Consider the following 12,383-nt stretch of genomic DNA (forward strand, 5'->3'; position numbering starts at 1 on the left):
GAATTCTTGCAAATCTGTGACACAGTCAAGACTAATGGGGTTAACCCTGAGGTCTACAGACTGATGCTATTCCCTTTTGCTGTAAGAGACAGAGCTAGAATATGGTTGGATTCTCAACCTAAAGAAAGCCTGGACTCTTGGGAAAAGCTAGTCAATGCCTTCTTGGCAAAGTTCTTTCCACCACAAAGATGGAGTAAGCTTAGAGTGGAAGTCCAAACCTTCAGACAGAAGGATGGAGAATCCCTCTATGAAGCTTGGAAAAGATACAAACAATTAATCAGAAGATGTCCCTCAGACATGCTTTCTGAATGGAGCATCATAGGTATTTTCTATGATGGTCTCTCTGAACTATCCAAGATGTCTTTGGATAGCTCTGCTGGAGGATCTCTTCATCTGAAGAAGACGCCTGCAGAAGCTCAAGAATTGATTGAAATGGTTGCAAATAACCAATTCATGTACACTTCTGAAAGGAATCCTGTGAACAATGGGACTAGTCAGAAGAAAGGAGTTCTTGAGATTGACACTCTGAATGCCATATTGGCTCAGAACAAGATATTGACTCAACAATCAATTTGATTTCTCAAAGTCTGTCTGGAATGCAAAATGCACCAAACAGTACTAAGGATGCTTCATCTGAGGAAGAAGCTTATGATCCTGAGAACCCTTCCATGGAAGAGGTGAATTACCTAGGAGAACCCTATGGAAACACCTATAATTCTTCATGGAGAAATCACCCAAATCTCTCATGGAAGAATCAAGAGAGACCTCAACAAGGTTTCAATAACAATAATGGTGGAAGAAACAGGTTTAGCAATAGCAAGCCTTTTCCATCATCTTCTCAGCAACAGACAGAGAGTTCTAAGCAGAATACTTCTGACTTAGCAACAATGGTCTCTGATCTAATAAAGACCACTCAAAGTTTCATGAATGAAACAAGGTCCTCCATCAGAAATTTGGAAGGACAAGTGGGTCAGCTGAGCAAGAAAGTTACTGAACTCCCTCCTAGTACTCTCCCAAGTAATACAGAAGAAAATCCAAAAGGAGAGTGCAAAGCCATAACCATGGCCGAATGTGGAGAGGAAAGAGAGGAGGAGGACGCCACTAAGGAAGACCTCAGTGGGCGTGTACCAATCTCCTCTGAGTTCCAATGGGAATCTGAGGCTCAAAATGAGACCATAGAGATTCCATTGGACTTACTTCTGCCATTCATGAGCTCTGATGAGTATTCTTCCTCTGAAGAGGATGAGTATGTCACTGAAGAGCAAGTTGCTAAATACCTTGGAGCAATCATGAAGCTAAATGACAAGTTATTTGGAAATGAGACTTGGGAGGATGAACCTCCCTTGCTCACCAAGAACTGGATGACTTGTCTAGGCAGAAACTGCCTCAAAAGAGGCAGGATCCTGGGAAGTTTTCTATACCTTGTACCATAGGCACCATGACCTTCAAGAAGGCCTTGTGTGACTTAGGGTCAAGTGTAAACCTCATGCCCCTCTCTGTAATGGAGAAATTAGGGATCTTTGAGGTGCAAGCTGCAAGAATCTCATTAGAGATGGCAGACAATTCAAGAAAACAAGCTCATGGACTTGTAGAGAATGTTTTGGTGAAGATTGAAGACCATTACATCCCTACTGATTTCATAGTCCTAGAGACTGGGGAGTGCATGGATGAATCCATCATCCTTGGCAGACCCTTCCTAGCCACAGCAAAGGCTGTGATTGATGTTGATAGAGGAGAGTTGATCATTCAAGTGAATGAAGAATCCTTGGTGTTTAAGGCCAAGGACATCCCTCTATCATCATGGAGAGGAAGCATGAAGAGCTTCTCTCAAAACAGAGCCAAGCAGAGCCCCACAACCAAACTCTAAGTTTGGTGTTGGGAGGCCACAACCAAACTCTAAGTTTGGTGTTGAACCCCACATTCAAACTCTAAGTTTGGTGTTGGGAGGTTCCAACACGGTTCTGAGCATTTCTGAGGCTCCATGAGAGTCCTCTGTCAAGCTAATGACATTAAAGAAGCGCTTGTTGGGAGGCAACCCAATGTTTTATAGTTAACTATTTTCTTTTGTTATTTTATCTTTTTGTAGGTTGATGATCATAAGAAGTCACAAAACAATGAAAAAAGCAAAAACAGAATGAAAAACAGGAAGAAAAACAGCACACCCTGGAGGAGAAGAAGCTGGCGTTCAAACGCCAGTAATACTAGCTGTTGGGCGTTTAACACCCAGTCTGGCACCATTCTGGGCGTTTAACGCCAGAAAGGGGCACCAGACTGGCGTTAAACGCCAGTAAAGGGCAACAACCTGGCGTTAAACGCCAGGAATGGGCACCAGCCCGGCGTTTAACGCCAGAAATAGCTCAAAACGTGATTTTGAGCAATATTTGGTGCAGGGATGACTTTTCCTTGACACCACAGGATCTGTGGACCCCACAGGACCCCACCATCACTTTCTCTCTTCTTTCCCCATTCACCAATCACCTCAATACCTCTTCCCCAAAAACCCTTCACCTATCAAATCCCATCTTTCTCTTCACCACTCACATCCATCCTTCATAAATCCCCACCAACCTCACCCTTCAAATTCAAACCACTTTCCCTCCCAAACCCACCCATCATGGCCGAACCATTACCCCCCCTCTCTCCTATATATACCCTTCTTCAACCCTTCCTTTTCACACAACCTAAACACCCCTTCTTTCCCTTCTTGGCCGAACACACCACCTTCCCCCTCTTCCTCATTTCTTCTTCTTCTACTCTCTTCTTTCTTCTTTTGCTCGAGGACGAGCAAACATTTTAAGTTTGGTGTGGTAAAAGCGTTGCTTTTTCGTTTTTCCATAACCGTTTATGGCATCCAAGGCCGGAGAAACCTCTAGAAAGAGGAAAGGGAAGGCAAAAGCTTCCACCTCCGAGTCATGGGAGATGGATAGATTCCTCTCAAGGGTGTATCAAGACCACTTCTATGAAGTTGTGGCCTTGAAGAAGGTGACCCCCGAGGTCCCCTTTTCACTCAAAAAGGGTGAATATCCGGAGATCCGCCATGAGATCCGAAGAAGAGGTTGGGAAGTACTTACCAACCCCATTCAACAAGTCAGAATCTTGATGGTTCAAGAGTTCTATGCCAATGCATGGATCACCAAGAACCATGACCAAAGTGTGAACCCGAATCCAAAGAATTATCTCACTATGGTTCGGGGGAAATACTTGGATTTTAGTCCGGAGAGTGTGAGGGTGGCGTTCAACTTGCCTATGATGCAAGGAGATGAGCATCCTTACACTAGAAGGGTCAACTTTGATCAAAGGTTGGACCAAGTCCTCACAACCATATGTGAAGAGGGCGCACAATGGAAGCAAGATTCAAGAGGCAAGCCGGTTCAATTAAGAAGGCATGACCTCAAGCCCGTGGCTAGAGGATGGTTAGAGTTCATACAACGCTCAATCATTCCCACTAGCAACCGGTCCGAAGTTACCATAGACCGGGCCATCATGATCCATAGCATCATGATTGGAGAAGAAATAGAAGTTCATGAGGTATAGCCCAAGAACTCTACAAGGTGGCGGACAAGACCTCCACTTTGGCAAGGTTAGCCTTTCCTCATCTCATCTGTCACCTCTGTTATTCAGTTGGAGTTGACATAGAGGGAGATACCCCCATTGATGAGGACAAGCCCATCACCAAGAAAAGGATGGAGTACACAAGAGACCCTCTCACCAAGAATCCCTGAGATTCCTCAAGGGATGCACTCTCCTCCACAAAACTATTGGGAGCAACTAAACACCTCCCTAGGAGAATTGAGTTCCAACATGGGACAACTAAGGGTGGAGCATCAAGAACACTCCATTCTCCTCCATGAAATTAGAGAAGACCAAAGAATCATGAGGGAGGAGCAACAAAGACAAGGAAGAGACATTGAGGAGCTCAAGCACTCCATAGGATCTTCAAGAGCAAGAAAGAGCCGCCATCACTAAGGTGGACCCGTTCCTTGATTTCCTTGTTCTTTATTCTTCTGTTTTTCGATTTTTGCTTTATGTTATCCATGTTTGTGTCTTGTGATCATTAGTGTCTTAGTGTCTATGCCTTAAAGTTATGAATGTCCTATGAATCCATCACCTTTCTTGAATAAAAATTGTTCTTAATTGAAAAGGAGAAGAATTGCATGAATTCTGAATTTTATAATAGTTTAATTATTTTGATGTGGTGGCAACCCTTTTGTTCTCTGAATGTATGCTTGAACAGTGCATATGTCTTTTGAACTTGTGGTTCATGAATGTTGGCTCTTGAAAGAATGATGAAAAAGGAGACATGTTACTGAGGATCTGAAAAATCATTAAAAATGATTCTTGAAGCAAGAAAAAGCAGTGAATACAAAAAAAAAAGAAAAAGCAAACGAAAAAAAAAAATCGAAAAAAAGAAAGAAAAGAAAGAAATAAAGTTGTGATCCAAGGCAATAAGAGTGTGCTTAAGAACCCTGGACACCTCTAATTGGGGACTTTAGCAAAGCTGAGTCACAATCTGAAAAGGTTCACCCAATTATGTGTCTGTGGCATGTATGTATCCGGTGGTAATACTGGAAGACAGAGTGCTTTGGGCCACAGCCAAGACTCAATAAATAGCTATGTTCAAGAATCATCATACTTTACTAGGAATCATTAACACTATCTGGATTCTAAGTTCCTAAGGAAGCCAATCATTCTGAATTACAAGGGATAGAGTGAGATGCCAAAACTATTCAGAAGCAAAAGATAAAAGCCCCGCTCATCTAATTAATACTGATCTTCATAGATGTTTTTGGAGTTCATTGCATATTCTCTTCTTTTTATCTTATTTGATCTTCAGTTGCTTGGGGCAAGCAACAATTTAAGTTTGGTGTTGTGATGAGCGGATAATTTGTATACTTTTTGGCATTGTTTTAGTATGTTTTTGTTATGATTTAGTTAGTTTTTATTATATTTTTATTAGTTTTTAATTAAAATTCACTTTTCTGGACTTTACTATGAGTTGTGTGTTTTTGTGATTTCAGGTATTTTCTGGCTGAAATTGAGGGACCTGAGCAAAAATCTGATCCAGAGACTCAAAAGGACTGCAGATGCTGTTGGATTCTGACCTCCCTGCACTCGAAGTGGATTTTCTGGAGCTACAGAAGCCCAATTGGCGCGCTCTCAACGGCGTTGGAAAGTAGACATCCTGGGCTTTCCAGCAATATATAATAGTCCATACTTTGCCAAGATTTGATGGCCCAATCGGCGTTTAAAGTCACCTCAAGAAATTCCAGCGTTAAACGCCGGAACTGGCACCTAATTGGGAGTTAAACGCCCAAACTGGCACTAAAGCTGGCGTTTAACTCCAAGGAGAGTCTCTACACGAAAAAGCTTCATTGCTCAGCCCAAGCACACACCAAGTGGGCCCGGAAGTGGATTTTTATGTCATTTACTCATCTATGTACTAGTTTTCTATAAGTAGGACCTTTTACTATTGTATTAGAGAGACTTTTGGGTAGCTATCTTTGTTTTATGCTATCTTAGACCTTTGGGAGGCTGGCCATTCGGCCATGCCTAGACCTTGTTCTTATGTATTTTCAACGGTGGAGTTTCTACACACCATAGATTAAGGTGTGGAGCTCTGCTGTACCTCGAGTATTAATGCAATTACTATTGTTCTTCTATTCAATTCCGCTTGTTCTTTGTCCAAGATATCACTTGTTCTTCAACATGATGAAGGTGATGATTGACGCCCATCACCATTCTCACCCATGAACAAGGTGACTGACAACCATTCTTGTTCTACAAGCATCTGAGGCTTAGTGAATATCTCTTGGATTCCTGATTGCACGATGCATGGTTGATCGCCTGACAACCGAGTGCTCGCCTGACAAACGAGCCAACCATTCCGTAGATCAGAGTCTTCGTGGTATAGGCAGGACCTGATGGCGGCATTCAAGAGAATCCGGAAGGTCTAAACCTTGTCTGTGGTATTCTGAGTAGAGGGTGGGGCGTTAGTGACAGACGCCAAAAGAATCAATGGATTCTATTCGGTCTGATTGAGAACCGACAGATGAATTCCGCTATGCTGTGACGGAGCATATGCAATCGCTTTCACTGAGAGGATGGGAGGTAGCTGCTGACAACAGTGAAACCCTACACGAGCTTGCCATGGAAAGGAGTAAGAAGGATTGGATGAAGGCAGTAGGAAGCAGAGAGACGGAAGGGAAGGCATCTTCATACACTTGTCTGAAGCTCTTACACCATGATATACATAAGTCACTATCTTATCTTTTATATTATTTTCGTTCATCATCATATATATTTGAGTTTGCCTGACTAAGATTTACAAGATGACCATAGCTTGCTTCAATGCTAACAATCTCCGTGGGATCGACCCTTACTCACGTAAGGTATACTTGGACGACCCAGTGCACTTGCTGGTTAGTTGTGCGAAGTTGTGTAATGCCATGGTATTGAGCTACCACGTTTTTGGAGCCATTACCGGGGATTATGAGAGTTGTGAAAAGTATTGTTCACAATTCGCGCACCAACGCCAGTGAAGAAGGAAAACTGGCGTTTAAACGCCAGCCAGGATACCTGGTTGGGCGTTTAACGCCCAAAAGGTAGCATTTGGGCGTTAAACGCCAGAATGGACACCCATTCTGGGCGTTTAACGCCAGGATGTACAAGAGGGAAGATTTTGTTTCAAATCAATTTTTTCAAGTTTTCAAAGTTTTTCAAAATCAAATCTTTTCAAATCATATCTTTTCAATCAAATCTTTTTCAAAATCAATTTCTTCCTTTTCAAAAATACTTGCTATCAATTAATGATTTGATTCAACATTTCAAGTATGTTGCCTTTTCTGTTGAGAGAGGTTTAATGTTTGAATCATATCTTTTCTTGTTAGGCAAGTCATTAATTTTTAAAATCAAATCTTTTTTAAAATGTTTTTCAAATCATATCTTCTCAATCACATCTTTTTAAAATCATAACTTTTAAATCACATATTTTTCAAAAAAAAAGGTTTTCAATCATATCTTCTTCAAAATCTTTTTCAAAGGCAAGTCATTAATTTTTAAAATCAAATCTTTTTTAAAATGTTTTTCAAATCATATCTTCTCAATCACATCTTTTTAAAATCATAACTTTTAAATCACATATTTTTCAAAAAAAAAGGTTTTCAATCATATCTTCTTCAAAATCTTTTTCAAAATGTTTTTTAAAAAAAAATCTTTTTTTATTAATTTTCGAAAATTTCTTCCCCTCTTCTCACATCCTTCTATTTATGGAGTACCACTCCTCCTCAATGCACAATTCGAACTCTATCTCACTAAGTTCGAATTCTTCTACCTCTTCCTTCTATTTTTCTGTTCCTCTGACACCTCAAGGAATCTCTATACTGTGACATAGAGGATTCCACATTTTCTTGTTCTCTTCTCTTTCATATGAGCAGGAGCAAAGACAAAAGCATTCTTGTTGAGGCTGACCCTGAACTGAAAGGACCTTGAAGCGAAGCTAAGAGAAGCTAAGCACAACTCTCTGTAGAGGACCTAACAGAAATCTTCAAAGAAGAAGAAACCATGGCAGCCGAAAACAACAACAATGCCAACAATGCAAGGAAGGTGCTGGGTGACTTTACTGCACCTACTCCCGATTTCTATGGGAGAAGCATCTCTATCCCTGCCATTGGAGCAAACAACTTTGAGCTTAAGCCTCAATTAGTTTCTCTAATGCAACAGAATTGCAAGTTCCATGGACTTCCACTGGAAGATCCTCATCAGTTTTTGGCTGAATTCTTGCAAATCTGTGACACTGTCAAGACTAATGGGGTTGACCCTGAGGTCTACAGACTTATGCTATTCCCTTTTGCTGTAAGAGACAGAGCTAGGACATGGTTGGACTCACAACCTAAAGATAGCCTGAACTCTTGGGAAAAGCTAGTCAATGCCTTATTGGCAAAGTTCTTTCCACCTCAAAAATTGAGTAAGCTTAGAGTGGAAGTCCAAACCTTCAGACAGAAGGAAGGAGAATCCCTCTCTGAAGCTTGGAAAAGATACAAACAATTAAATAGAAAATGTCCTTCTGCTTTCTGAATGGAGCATCATAGGTATTTTCTATGATGGTCTCTCTGAACTATCCAAGATGTCTTTGGATAGCTCTGCCGGAGGATCTCTTCATCTGAGGAAGACGCCTACAGAAGCTCAAGAGCTCATTGAAATGGTTGCAAATAACCAATTCATATACACCTCTGAAAGGAACCCTGTGAACAATAGGGCAAATCAGAAGAAAGGAGTTCTTGAGATTGATACTCTGAATGCCATATTGGCTCAGAACAAAATATTGACTCAGCAAGTCAATTTGATTTCTCAAAGTCTGTCTGAAATGCAAAATGCACCAGGCAGTACTAAGGATGCTTCATCTGAAGAAGAAGCTTATGATCCTGAGAACCCTTCAATGGAAGAGGTGAATTACATGGGAGAACCCTATGGAAACACCTATAAATCTTCATGGAGAAATCATCCAAATTTTTCATGGAAGGATCAACAGAGACCTCAACAAGGTTTCAATAACAATAATGGTGGAAGAAACAGGTTTAGCAATGGCAAGCCTTTTACATCATCTTCTCAGCAACAGACAGAGAATTCTAAGCAGAACAACTCTGACTTAGCAACCATGGTCTCTGATCTAATCAAAACCACTCAAAGTTTCATGACTGAAACAAGGTCCTCCATTAGGAATTTGGAGGCACAAGTGGGTCAGATGAGCAAGAAAGTTACTGAACTCCCTCCTAGTACTCTTCCAAGCAATGCAGAAGAGAATCTAAAAGGAGAATGCAAGGCCATTAACATGACCTACATGGCCGAATTTGGAGAGGAGGAAGAGGCAGTAAACGCCACTGAGGAAGACCTCAATGGACGTCCACTGGCCTCCAATGAGTTCCCGAATGAGGAACCATGGGAATCTGAGGCTCACACTAAGACCATAGAGATTCCATTGGATTTACTTCTGCCATTCATGAGCTCTGATGAGTATGTCACTGAAGAGCAAGTTGCTAAATACCTTGGAGCAATCATGAAGCTAAATGACAAGTTATTTGGTAATGAGACTTGGGAGAACGAACCTCCTTTGCTCACCAAAGAACTGGATGACTTGTCTAGGCAGAGATTATCTCAAAAGAGACAAGATCCTGGGAAGTTCTCAATACCTTGCGCCATAGGCACCATGACCTTCAAGAAGGCTCTGTGTGATTTAGGGTCAAGTGTAAACCTCATGCCTCTCTCTTGAATGGAGAAGCTAGGGATCTTTGAGGTACAAGCTGCAAGAATCTCACTAGAGATGGCAGACAATTCAAGAAAACAAGCTTATGGACTTGTAGAGGATGTTTTGGTGAAGATGGAAGACCATTACATCCCTGCTGATTTCATAGTCCTAGAGACTGGAAAGTGCATGGATGAATCCATCATCCTTGGCAGACCCTTCCTAGCCACAGCAAAGGCTGTGATTGATGTTGATAGAGGTGAATTGATCATTCAAGTGAATGAAGAATCCTTTGTGTTCAAGGCTCAAGGATATCCCTCTGTCACCATGGAGAGGAAGCATGAAGAGCTTCTCTCAAATCAGAGCCAAACAGAGCCCCCACAGTCAAACTCTAAGTTTGGTGTTGGGAGGCCATGACCAAACTCTAAGTTTGGTGTTAAACCCCCACATTCAAACTCTAAGTTTGGTGTTGGGAGGTTCCAACATTGCTTTGAGAATCTGTGAGGCTCCATGAGAGCCCTCTGTCAAGCTACTGACATTGAAGAAGCGCTTGTTGGGAGGCAACCCAATGTTATATTATATCCATTTTCCTTTGTTATTTTATGTTTTCTTTAGGTTGATGATCATGAGAAGTCACAAAATCAATTGAAAAAGCAAAAACAGAATGAAAAATAGGAAGAAAAACAGCACACCCTGGAGGAAGATCCTGCTGGCGTTTAAACGCCAGTAAGGGTAGCAGTTGGGCGTTTAACGCCCAGTCTGGCACCATTCTAGGCGTTTAACGCCAGAAAGGGGCATGGTGCACGAAATTGTGATCATCAATGGCGCCATCAACATGGTACGCTCATTGCAATCTCAACTCTCTATCACAACTCCGCACAACTAACCAGCAAGTGCACTGGGTCGTCCAAGTAATAAACCTTACGCGAGTAAGGGTCGATCCCACGGAGATTGTTGGTATGAAGCAAGCTATGGTCACCTTGTAAATCTTAGTCAGGCAGACTCAAATGGGTATAGATGATGAATGAAACATAAAGATAAAGATAGAGATACTTATGTATATCATTGGTGAGAGCTTCAGATAAGCGTATGAAGATGCTTTCCCTTCCGTCTCTCTGCTTTCTACTGTCTTCATCCAATCCTTCTTACTCCTTTCCATGGCAAGCTTATGCAAGGGTTTCACCGTTGTCAGTGGCTACTCCCATCCTCTTAGTGGAAATGTTCAACGCACCCTGTCACGGCACGGCTATCCATCTGTCGTTCTCAGTCAGGCCGGAATAGAATCCAGTGATTCTTTTGCGTCTGTCACTAACGCCCCGCCTGCTAGGAGTTTGAAGCAGTCACAGTCATTCAATCATTGAATCCTACTCAGAATACCACAGACAAGGTTAGACATTCCGAGCCTTGATTGCTTGTAGAACAAAAGTGGTTGTCAGTCACTTTGTTCATAGGTGAGAAGATGATGATGTCACGGATCATCACACATTCATCAAGTTGAAGAACAAGTGATATCTTGGACAAAGAACAAGCGGAATTGAATAGAAGAACAATAGTAGTTGCATTAATACTCGAGGTACAGCAGAGCTCCACACCTTAATCTATGGTGTAGAAACTCCACCGTTGAAAATACATAAGAACAAGGTCTAGGCATGGCCGTGAGGCCAGCCCCCCAAATGATCTAAGAACTAGATGTCCAAAGATGATCAAAGGATCTAAAAAATCCAAAGATGAAATACAATAGTAAAAAGGTCCTACTTATAGGGAACTAGTAGCCTAGGGTGTACAGAGATGAGTAAATGACATAAAACCACTTCCGGGCCCACTTGGTGTGCTTGGGCTGAGCAATGAAGCATTTTCGTGTAGAGACTCTTCTTGGAGTTAAACGCCAGCTTTTATGCCAGTTTGGGCGTTTAACTCCCATTTTGGTGCCAGTTCCGGCGTTTAACGCTGGGAATTTTCAAGGTGACTTTGAACGCCGGTTTGGGCCATCAAATCTTGGGCAAAGTATGGACTATCATATATTGCTGGAAAGCCCAGGATGTCTACTTTCCAACGCCGTTGAGAGCGCGCCAATTGGGCTTCTGTAGCTCTAGAAAATCCACTTCGAGTGCAGGAAGGTCAAAATCCAACAGCATCTGCAGTCCTTTTCAGTCTCTGAATCAGATTTTTGCTCAGGTCCCTCAATTTCAGCCAGAAAATACCTGAAATCACAGAAAAACACACAAACTCATAGTAAAGTCCAGAAAAGTGAATTTTAACTAAAAACTAATAAAAATATACTAAAAACTAACTAAATCTTACTAGAAACATACTAAAAACAATGCCAAAAAGCGTACAAATTATCCGCTCATCAGGGCACCAGACTGGCGTTAAACGCCAGGAAAGGGCAAGAACCTGGCGTTAAACACCAGAAATGGGCACCAGCCCAGCGTTTAACCCCAGAATTGGCAAAGGGTGCATTTTTGCACGCCACTTGGTGCAGGGTTGAATTTTCCTTGACACCTCAGGATCTGTGGACCCCACAGGATCCCCACCTACCCCACCACCCTCTCTCTTCTTCACCCATTCACCAATCACCTCAACACCTCTTCCCCAAAAACCCTTCACCTATCAAATCCCATCTTTCTCTTCACCACTCACATTCATCCTTCATAAAACCCCACATACCTCACCATTCAAAATTCAAACCACTTCCCCACCCAAACCCACCCATAATGGCCGAACCACAAAGCCATCTCCCTCTCCTCTATTTCTTCTTCTTCTACTCCCTTCTTTCTTCTTTTGCTTGAGGACGAGCAAATCTTTTAAGTTTAGTGTGGTAAAAGCATTGCTTTTTGTTTTTCCATAACCATTTATGGCATCCAAGGCTGGAGAAACCTCTAGAAAGAGGAAAGGGAAGGCAAAAGCTTTCACCTCCGAGTCATGGGAGATGGAGAGATTCATCTCAAGGGTGCATCAAGACCACTTCTATGAAGTTGTGGCCTTGAAGAAGGTGATCCTCGAGGTCCCTTTCAAACTCAAAAAGAGTGAATATCCGGAGATCCGACATGAGATCCGAAGAAGTGGTTGGGAAGTTCTTACCAACCCCATTCAACAAGTCGGAATCTTAATGGTTCAAGAGTTCTATGCCAATGCATGGATCACC

The sequence above is a fragment of the Arachis stenosperma genome, chromosome 2, assembly GCF_014773155.1.
Source record: "Arachis stenosperma cultivar V10309 chromosome 2, arast.V10309.gnm1.PFL2, whole genome shotgun sequence".
Taxonomy (NCBI): domain Eukaryota; kingdom Viridiplantae; phylum Streptophyta; class Magnoliopsida; order Fabales; family Fabaceae; genus Arachis; species Arachis stenosperma.